The following is a 10,281-nucleotide window of genomic DNA, read 5'->3' as shown; positions in this document are numbered from 1 at the left end:
AAGTGCTGAGAAGGTGGTCCTCTTCAAATCACTCACAGCACTGAACAGGTGAATCAGCCTCGACTGGCATGTGAATTTGTCCCACTGATTGAAAGAGTAGAAATTTATGCTAGTGGTGGGTGCCAACCAACAGTAAATTCAACATAAGAATTCAGAAAGGCAAACCTACGTGCATGTCATTATAAAAACAACTGTGACAACAAAAGGCACCAGTCCAATTTAAGACATAAGATCCTAAGGAATGAATTTCCTAACAAGACTTCCTTGTTTGCTCTAGACAAATGTTAAGCCTTATTACACACTTGACATAAAGATTAGACTGTATGTGAAAATTCACACAAACATTTCGATTGTGTAGTGGCTTGAAAACTAAAGGAGAGGTCTGGTGTGTATGTGTGGGGCGAGGGTGTGGCAGTGAACTGAGGCAACAGGCAGAATGTACAAAAAAGAGGGTGGATTTAATGGTGGCAAATGCCTGATCCTAACCCTTTCTCCCTACCCCCAGAGTAAAGGGTAATATGAGCCTTGCCATACAGCAACTACACTAGAATAGAATTAATAGCACTTTTGCTGCCCAGAAATCCATTCTCCTAACAGATGGCATTTCCCAGAAGAACTAAAGCCTAACAAGCCTAAGCTTAAGTCCTGGAATTGGCTGGCTCACAATAACTATGAAGAAGAAAAGTCCCCTGTCTGGTTTGACTTTCAGTTTCTCCTAGGCCAGGAACCAGCGCTTCATGAACTGAGGAGATGGAAAGATAGAGCCTCTAATGTATACCAGATCGGGCCGCAAAACCTTCTCAGCAATGGGCATACATCCTAAGCCTGGCTCTATAAATATCCGATGGCTCCTTGGGAAAGAAGCTGGACTATCTCTCCAGTGGAGGCTCATTTCATTTTCTGACACTTTCCCATGTCTTCACTGGGGGGCTGCCGTGCAGCCTAAATGCTGGAATACCATGACCTGAAGCCTGTCTCCAGAGACTCTTAGAGGAAGGGAATTCATCTCCTCATTAAATCCAATATATTAGGGAATGGGAGGGAGAAACTAAGTGAAGATGGATGTAGGAAGAAAGGTTATGAAAAAGAGAAGTCAACAGTTGGGTTCAAACCAATTCAGACCCTCTTTGGACAGCCAATGGGACTTCAGACACTCACCTGGGAATCTGATGGTATCTCATTGTTACCCTTACATGACTCACTTTCCAAGTGATGTCCATGGCCTTCACCAACATCTTTTTTTTTTTTAAGTGTAATTTACTTGTATTTTTGGTCCAAAGTGTTACAACTACATCTTCGTATTTAATTGAAAAGGTTTATTTTTTTCTAAATCAGAACTGGCCTTTCAGTCAATGGTGTGACACTTTCCCTACAACTAGTCAGGACAAGAAAAAAAAATTTTTTTTGAGAGACAGGGTTGACAGAGAGACTCTGTCTCAAAAGAAAACAACAATAACAACAAACCAAAGACACAGGATCTCACACTCTGTGGCCCAGGCTAGAGTAAAGTGGCGTGATCACAACTCACTGTAGCCTCGAACTCCCAGACTCAAGCGATCCTCCCTCCTCAGTCTCTTAAGTAGCTGGGACTACAGGTACACATTCCCATGCCCAACAAATATTTTATTTTTGGTGGAGAGAGATGGGGTCTCACTATGCTGCCCAGGCTCGTCTTGTACTCCTGGTCTCAAGCGATCCTCCCACTGTGGCCTCCCAAAGTGCTGGGATTACAGGTGTGAACAGCCACAGCACCGGGCAGAAAATTCGTTTTTTAATTTAAACTTAATTTTTATCTTTTTTAGAGACTGGGTCCCATTCTGTCACCCTAACTGGAGTATAGTGGCACTGTCATATAGTTCACTGTACCCTGGATGGCCTAGGCTCAAGAGATCCTCCCACCTCAGCCTCAAAAATGCTCAGGGGCGTGAGTCTCCACTCCCAGCTCAAACAGGAAATTCTAACAGGCTGGAGCCTCACAGCATTCTGTAATATTGTATGCACATAACACGTGTAATCTGAGTCAGGCTGTCGGATCTAATCTCGTGCCTGGAGAGCAGAGATCTAGAAATCATATGTCTTAGATTTGAATTTCACCTTTGCCATTGAGTTGTAGGACTTTATTTTTCTGTTTTCTTTGAGTTGTAAGACTTTCGACAGGTCACCCCTTCTTTTTACTGCCCACTCACATAGATGAATTTAGAACAATCAGTTCAAAAATAGGTACGATGGCCAGGTGCAGTTTCTCACACCTGTAATCCCAACACTTTGGGAGGCTAAGGCGAATGGATCACTTGAGGTCATGAGTTTGAGACCAGCCTGCCAACATGGTGAAACACCATCTCTACTAAAAATACAAAAATTAGCCAGGTGTGGTGGTGTGTGCCTATAGTCCCAGCTACTGGGGAGGCTGAGGCAGGAGAACTGCTAGCACCCCGGTGGCAGGGGCTATAGTGAGCCGAGATTGCACCACTGCACTCCAACCTGGTGACAGACAGAGACTCCATCTCAAAACAAACAAACAAACAAACAAACAACAAACAGGTATGGCAGGGGAGGCAACAACAACAAAAAAATAGATACAATTCTAGTTACCTAACACTGCATCATTCTGTGAGTGTCTTAAGGATTGCAGATGGGGGTTTGTGTAAATCACTTGCATTTGAATAAAACAGATATGCACATATGAAAAATTCACTTAGCAATAAGCAAAGATTTAATCTGATACAATTTTGAACAACATCCTGACGGTTCACAAATCTTAAAAATTCACTGGTACATCTTGGTGGTCTGTTTTCGTGAGTCTTTCAGATCATTCAGTCTTGCACAAGCAGCAGCTGCAATCTACAGGGAGGGAGATTCTGCCATGGGAAACCACATTGCTCATGCTGGGCAAACAAATCTGTCGTTTCTAGAGACCTGGAATGATCCTGCCTGCCTGTGAGGCAGGGAGGAAAGCAGCATGCATCTATTCAATAGCCTGGTGGATAAAACAACCCCACTGCCAGGTGTGGTGGCTCATGCCTATAATCCCAGCACTTTGGGAGGCCGAGGCGGGCAGATCACCTGTCGTCAGGAGTTCGAGACCAGCCTGGCCAACATGGTGAACCCCACGTCTCTACTAAAAATATAATTATTTGGGCATGGTGGTGGGTGCCTGTAATCCCAGCTACTCGGGAGGCTGAGACAGGAGAATTGCTTGAACCCAGGAGATGGAGGTTGCAGTGAGCCGACACAGTGCCACTGTACTCCAGCCTGGGCAACAGAATGAGACTCTGTCTCAAAACAAACAAACAAACAAAACCATTGAAGTGGAGGTTTGGAGGACTTAGAGATGTAACTATCCTTCAAATTACAACTGAGAAGTTAAATTGGGTGTGTTTTTAGAGAAATTTGACTTTCTCAGAAGGAAAGTGAAAATATAAAATCCAGAGAAAAATACAAAGTATAGTCAGATCAGTAATTCCTAGATTTTTTTTTTTTTTTTTTTTTTTGCAGTCTGTCCTAAGGTGACATTTTGTTGTTATTTGTTTATTGTTTGTCATTCAGTTCCTTCACTAGCATGAAAGTGCTATGAGGGTAGGAACATGTGTATTTTATTTCCATATTTCCATTAACATTCTCTGGCCCTAGTAGAGTACCTTACATAAGCATTCAAAAAAAAAAATTGTTGAATGAATGAATAATGAATGAATGATTCAGACTTTTTCAAGCCCTAGACCCCTTTTTAAAAAAATCAGTGGAAGTGGCTGGGCACAGTGGCTCACGCCTGTTATCCCAACACTTTGGGAGGCTGAGGCGGGTGGATCACCTGAGGTCAGCAGTTCAAGGCCCGCCTGACCAACGTGGTGAAACCCCATCTCTATTTAAAAATACAAAAATTAGCTGAGTGTGGTGGCGGGCACCTGTTAATTCCAGCCACTCGAGAGGCTGAGGCAGGAGAATCGCTTGAACCCGGGAGGTGGAGGTTGCAGTGAGCTGAGACTGTGCCACTGTACTCCAACCTGAGCGACAGAGGGAGATTCCATCTTGGAAAAAAAACAAAACAAAACAAAAAAATGGTGGAAGTTATGATTCTTACCTTACCCCCAAAATACATATATTCAAAAATATAAAATGTTATATTACATAATTTATACATATATAATTACAATGTATAATTATATTTTTATATCTGTCTATCTATCTACCTGTCTCTAATTGAATCTTCTCATGCAAAGGCCCCAGTTTGCAAAAGACATTCCTGCTTCACCAATGGTATTTGGTATCCCTAAAAAGCACATAAATAAAAGCGCTGTTGTCATTCTCCTTGCATTCTCCTTGGGAGAAATCCTTTTATTTTTTCTTTTTTTGTTTTGGTAGAGACTGGGTTTCCCTCTGTTGCCCAGGCTTGTCTCGAACTCCTGGCTTCAAGCAATCCTCCAGCCTTGACTTACCAAAACAGGATTACAGGCATGAGCCACCACGCCCAGTCCAGAGGAGCAATTCTGAAGAGGCTTAAGACTGGGACTCTTGGGTCTTCTGACTCCCAGGATAAAACATCTGACATTGGCTCTTAGAGATGTATGAAAGGGCCTGGGTCACTTCCAGACATGTGACCAGTAAAAGGAGCCCTTCAGTGAAAGGGAAGAGAAAAAAACTCTAGATTTGGAACTCAGAAAACTTGAGCTCTAACTCAGCTCTTGTGCCTTACTGGCTGTAGAATCATAGCTAGGTAATGGACTTCTCTGAGCCTCAGTTTCCTCATGTGAATGAAGAGGTCTGGCTTAGGCCCAGCATTCCATAATACAGTATGATAACTTGTAAACCAGGCAAACGAGGGAGCAACAGAGCTTCAGATGAAACAGGATGTTGCTATGTAGTTAAAATGTCCATTTTATAGCAGTACTCCCTTGCTATAAGAAGAGAGCATGACTCATGCTGAAGTACAAGAAACTTTAAGTAAGATAACAGAAAGGACTCTCAATAATATAAGGACTGTGAGACAGAGTCAGACATGCGGGTACTTGCAGAATATCCCTCAGAAGATGTAGTGGGATGATGGTCAATATTCATCTCTCAGATGATCTTTTCTAGTATTTGCTGGAAAAAGATCCTCAAGTCCAGTTGCCTCCAGAATCCACCCACTCTTTGGGTCAGGCATAGTGGCTCACGCCTGTAATCCCAGCACTTTGGGAGGCCAAAGTGGGAGAATCACCTGAGGCCAGGAGTTTGAGACCAGCCTGGGCAACATAGTGAGGTTCCCTCTATATAAAATATTAAAGCTTTTTAAAAAATAAAAAATAAATCTACCCACTCTCTGGCCCTAGGAATATCCCTAGGCTTACATTTTCCACAAAAAAGATTTTATTTTATTTTATTTTTATTATTTGAGATGGAGTCACACTCTGTTGCCCAGGCTAGAGTGCAGTGGTGCAATCTTGGCTCACGGCAACGTCTGCCTCTCGGGTTCAAGTGATTCCCCTGCCTCTGTGTCCTCAGTAGCTGGGATTACAGGTGTGCATCACCACACCCGGCTAATTCTTGTATTTTTGGTAGACACGGGTTTCACCATGTTGGCCAGGCTAGTCTTGAACTCACGACCTCAAGTGATCTGTCTGCATCAGCCTCCCAAAGTACTGGGATTACAGGCGTGAGCCACTGCGCCTGGCCACCACAAATAAGATTTTAAGTGCAAATTTTCTAAATTTATTCTAATACTTTGGGAAAAAGCATCAATTGCTTTGGGGTATTTTCTTCTAGTCAGTTCTTTCACACAAAGAAATCTAGACGAAAATGACATTGATTGGGCGCCTCCCTGGCAGTTCTTTCCATGGGCCATCCTGTTTAATCCTAGAACAACCCTGAAGGGCACTTATTTCCTACCAATTTTACAGATAAGAAAACTGAGACCCTGATAAGGAAAGTCACTTTCTGTGGAGAAGCTAGGAAGTGGGGCCAGAATTTATCTCCAGGTCTTTCTGGTGTGGAAGCTCTTTCCACACACCTGGTTGCTACCAAGGAGGATCTCAGTGGTGTTTAGGCAGCCAGGGGTTTCTGGGCCTCAAGTGGTGCTGTGGACCATGCACGGTTCACTCACTCTGCTCTGCGCAGGCCAGTGTGCACTTCAGATGCTGGGTCTGGAGCCTTCTCCACTCCTTTCCTGAGTTACTGTCTCTGAGAGTTTGCCTTACAATGAACTTTTAGACCCCAGCACATAATTAGAATTAAAACAGAAGTCAAGACGGGGCGCAGTGGCTCATGCCTGTAATCCTAGCACTTTGGGAGGCTAAGGTGGGCAGATCACCTGAGGTCAGGAGTTCAAGACCAGCCTGGCCAACACAGGAAAACCCCATCTCTACTAAAACTACAAAAATTAGCCAGGCGTGGTGGCATACGCCTGTAGTCCCAGCTACTCAGGAGGCTGAGGCAGAATCGCTTGAACCCAGGAGGTGGAGGTTGCAGTGAGCCAAGATCACATCACTGTACTCCAGCCAGGGCAACACAGCAAGACTCAGTTTTTAAAAAAAAAAAAAAAGAAAGAAATTAATAATAAATAAAATAAAACAGAGGTCAAGAGATAAATGACTTTCTGGAGATAGGTAAGAATTACAGATAATGGGAGAACTCCAAGGCTTTCTATCCAGGGAAAAGATTGGGAAAAGTCCCAGGGAGAAGGCAAAGGGGAAAAGCTGAGGAACAGGGAAGCAGTCTATGCTGAGATTCAAAGATACTCATTGGTTCTATATTTTTTTTCTTTTTTTTCTTTTTCTTTTTTGAGACCGAGTTTCGCTCTCGTGGCCCAGGCTGGAGTGCAGTGGTGCTATCTTGGCCCACTGCAACCTCTGCCTCTCAGGTTCAAGTGATTCTCCTGCCTTAGCCTCCTGAATAGCTGGGATTATAGGCACCGGTCAACACGCCTGGCTTATTTTTGTATTTTTAGTAGAAACAGGGTTTCACCATGTTGGCCAGGCTGATCTCGAACTCCTGACCTTGGGTGATCCGCCCACCTCAGCCTCTCAAAGCGCTGTGATTACAGGCATGAGCCGCTGTGTCCGGCCACTACTCTTTGGTTCTTAGAATGGCATGGGTTCTCCACCACCCCCAGCCACATCACTATGGACTTTCTTTGCCTGACTTAAATCTCCTCATCCTTCAAGAGTCATTCATCTCAAAAGGCATCTTTTCCAGACATCGTCCTGTTAGGACCAGGGCCCTTCTCTGGGATCCTACAGGAGACAGTGCACATCTTAACATTTACCAGATTATAATAAAATCATGTTAATGAATCTTTCTGCCTCAGTGACCATCCTAAGGATAACTCTCTTTTATCCACGTCTGCACCCCGGCACCTGGTACAGTACCTGACGAATAGAGGGGTTCAAGCAATGTTTATCGAATACTCAGACCCCAAGATACAGAAGCTCTGAGAGAAATGGGGACCTCAGGACAATGGGAGAATGGAGACCTGGAAATGAGATCTACAGAGAGTAGGTACTATCAGGACCTGTGCCAGTGATTGGTGGATGTCACACAGTACAGCTGGATGGTGCAAAGCTTCTAACACTGCTGGGAATGGTTCCACGTCAAACAATTCTAGTTTAGAAAGTTTCTTCTGGAGTTGGGCCAAAATGTAAGCCCCACTAACTTTCACATGTAGACTCTCATCTAGGGTCCCTTTTGGTTATAGAGACTACAGGTCCTGTATAGAAATGTCCTAGCTGGAAAGCTGTGCCCTATTTCTAGGCATCTGGTTTAGCACCTTGTGATGCTGAAGAGGCAGAATGAGGTCAAGTTTGTGTTAGAGGTTTTCTGAGCTGTCATTACAGAGCTGCTCATAGTCCCAGCCTGCACCCTGCTCTGTGTGACCTCCAGCACACCAGGTCACCCCGAACCATAGCTTCTTCCTCTGCGAATAGTGACGATGACATTTTCTTCCTGACTATGCCGTGTGAGGATGAAAAGTGAGAATGTGAGTAAAGCTTCGCCTGGCCTTGGTCAAATCTCAGTGAAAGGTATCTATTGAATTATTATTGAAATATTATTATTGATATGGTTTGAATCTGTGTTCCCACCCAAATCTCATGTTCAATTGTAATCCCCAGTGTTGGAGACAGGGCCTGGTGGGAGGTGACTGGGACATGGAGGCAGTTTTCATGAATGGTTTAGTACCATCTCCTTGGAGCTGTTCTCGTGAGTGAGTGAGCTATCCCACAATTCTGGTTGTTTAGAGGTGTGTGGCATCCCCGGCCTACTCTCTCTTCCTCCTGCTCTGGCTACATAAGACATGCCTGCTTTCCCTTTGCCTTCTGCCATGATTGTAAGTTCCCTGAAGCAGCCTCTATACTTCCTGTACAGCCAGCAGAACCCTGAGCCAACTAAACCTCTTTTCTTTTTTTTTTTTTTTTTTTTTTTGAGATGGAGTCTCGCTCTGTCTCCAGGCTGGAGTGCAGTGGCGCGATCTTGGCGCGGCTCACTGCAAGCTCCGCCCCCCGGGTTCACGCCCTTCTCCTGCCTCAGCCTCCCAAGTAGCTGGGACTACAGGTGCCCGGCTAGTTTTTTTGTATTTTTTTTTTTTTAGTAGAGACGGGGTTTCACCGTGTTAGCCAGGACGGTCTCGATCTCCTGACCTCGTGATCCGCCCATCTCGGCCTCCCAAGTGCTGGGATTACAGGCTTGAGCCACCGCGCCCGGCGCCCTCTTTTCTTTATAAATTACCCAGTCTCAGTTTTTTGTTTTTTGTGGGTTTTTGTTTTTTTTTTTTTTGGCACAGCATATTGCTCTGTCACCCACACTGGAGTGCAATGGCACAATCTTGGCTCACTGTAACCTCTGTCTCGCGGGTTCAAGCAATTCTCCTGCCTCAGCCTCCTGAGTCGTTGGGATTACAGGCCCCTGCCACCACGCCCAGCTAACTTTGTATTTTTAGTAGAGATGGGGTTTTGCCATGTTGGTCAGGCTGGTCTCAAACTCTTGACCTCAGGTAATCCACCCACCTTGGCCTCCCAAAGTGCTGGGATTACAGGTGTGAGCCACGACATCCGGCCCAGTCTCAGGTATTTCTTTATAGCATTCGAGAACTAATACAATTATTATTCCAATAATGAAACTCATCAACTCATTTAGTAAATTCAACAGATAAAATTCCGTTGAGATAAAATTCCTCATTAGCAGAAATCTTCCTTTGCTTAAGCCCCTACTTATATTAACAGATTTTTGCAGGTGGTGCCCAGGATTAAGAACATAGTTCAAGCCAGGTACAGTGGCTCACACCTGTAATACCAGCACTTTTGCAGGCTTGAGCACCTAAGGCCAGGAGCTCAAGACCAGCCTGGTCAACATGGTGAAACTCTATCTCTGCTAAAAATACAAAAATTAGCCAGGTGTGGTGGTGTATGCCTGTAATCTTAGCTACTCGGAAGGCTGAGGCACGAGAATCACTTGAACCTGGGAGGCAGAGGTTTCAGTGAGCCAAGATTGCACCACTGCACTCCAGCCTGGGTGACAGAACAAGATTCCGTCTCAAAAAAAAAAAAAAAAAAAAAAAAACACAGTTCAACAATTATTTAGCCCACTCTCAGAGACAAATCCTATATGCTAGACTCTAGTAATATAGAGACAAAAGTAGCTCATTGTCCAGCAGTGGGAACAGTCACAGAAATACTAAAATTGTTGATTAGCACTCACTTCGGCAGCACATATACTAAAATGGGAACTATACAGAGAAGATCAGCATGGCCCCTTCACCAGGATGGCACACCAATTCATTAAGAGATCTTTCTTTTTCTTTTTTTTTTTTTTTAAAGAGACGGTCTCACTCTGTTGTTCAGGCTGGAGTGCAGTGTCACAATCATAGTCCACTGTAAAATCAGCATTCCATATTTTTTTAAAGATTTTTTTTTTTAATTGTTGATCATCAAAGAAAGATGGATCACTCATAAATAGTGCTGGCACAATGGAGGACCCAACAACATACTGCACACAAGCAGAAATACTGGCAGATTAGACCTAAATATGGCCAGGCGCAGTGGCTCATGCCTGTAATTCCAGCACTTTGGGTGGCCAAGGTGGGTGGATCACCTGAGGTCAGGAATTCGAAATCAGCCTGGCCAACATGGTGAAACCCCACCTTCACTAAAAATACAAAAAAATTGGCTGAGTGTGGTGGTGGGTGCCTGTAATCCCAACTACTCAGGAGGGAATCACTTGAACCTGGGAGGCAGAGGTTGCAATGAGCCAAGATCATGCCACTGCACTCCAGCCTGGGTGACAGAGTAAGACTCTGTCTCAAAAAAAAAAAAAAAA

General features: G+C 44.3%; 1 non-coding gene across 1 annotated transcript; it reads left to right on the top strand.

Moving 5' to 3' along the window:
- Positions 1–9,655: 9,655 nt before the first annotated feature.
- On the top strand, positions 9,656–9,762 carry LOC119619804 (U6 spliceosomal RNA). Its single transcript, XR_005236260.1, has one exon. It is a non-coding gene; the product is annotated as a U6 spliceosomal RNA (small nuclear RNA).
- The last annotated feature ends 519 nt before the right edge of the window (positions 9,763–10,281 follow it).

The sequence above is a fragment of the Chlorocebus sabaeus genome, chromosome 25 (assembly GCF_047675955.1).
Source record: "Chlorocebus sabaeus isolate Y175 chromosome 25, mChlSab1.0.hap1, whole genome shotgun sequence".
Classification (NCBI taxonomy): Eukaryota; Metazoa; Chordata; class Mammalia; order Primates; family Cercopithecidae; genus Chlorocebus; species Chlorocebus sabaeus.
Note: the sequence above shows the minus strand (reverse complement) of the source record. Positions and strands in the feature narration are given on the sequence as shown.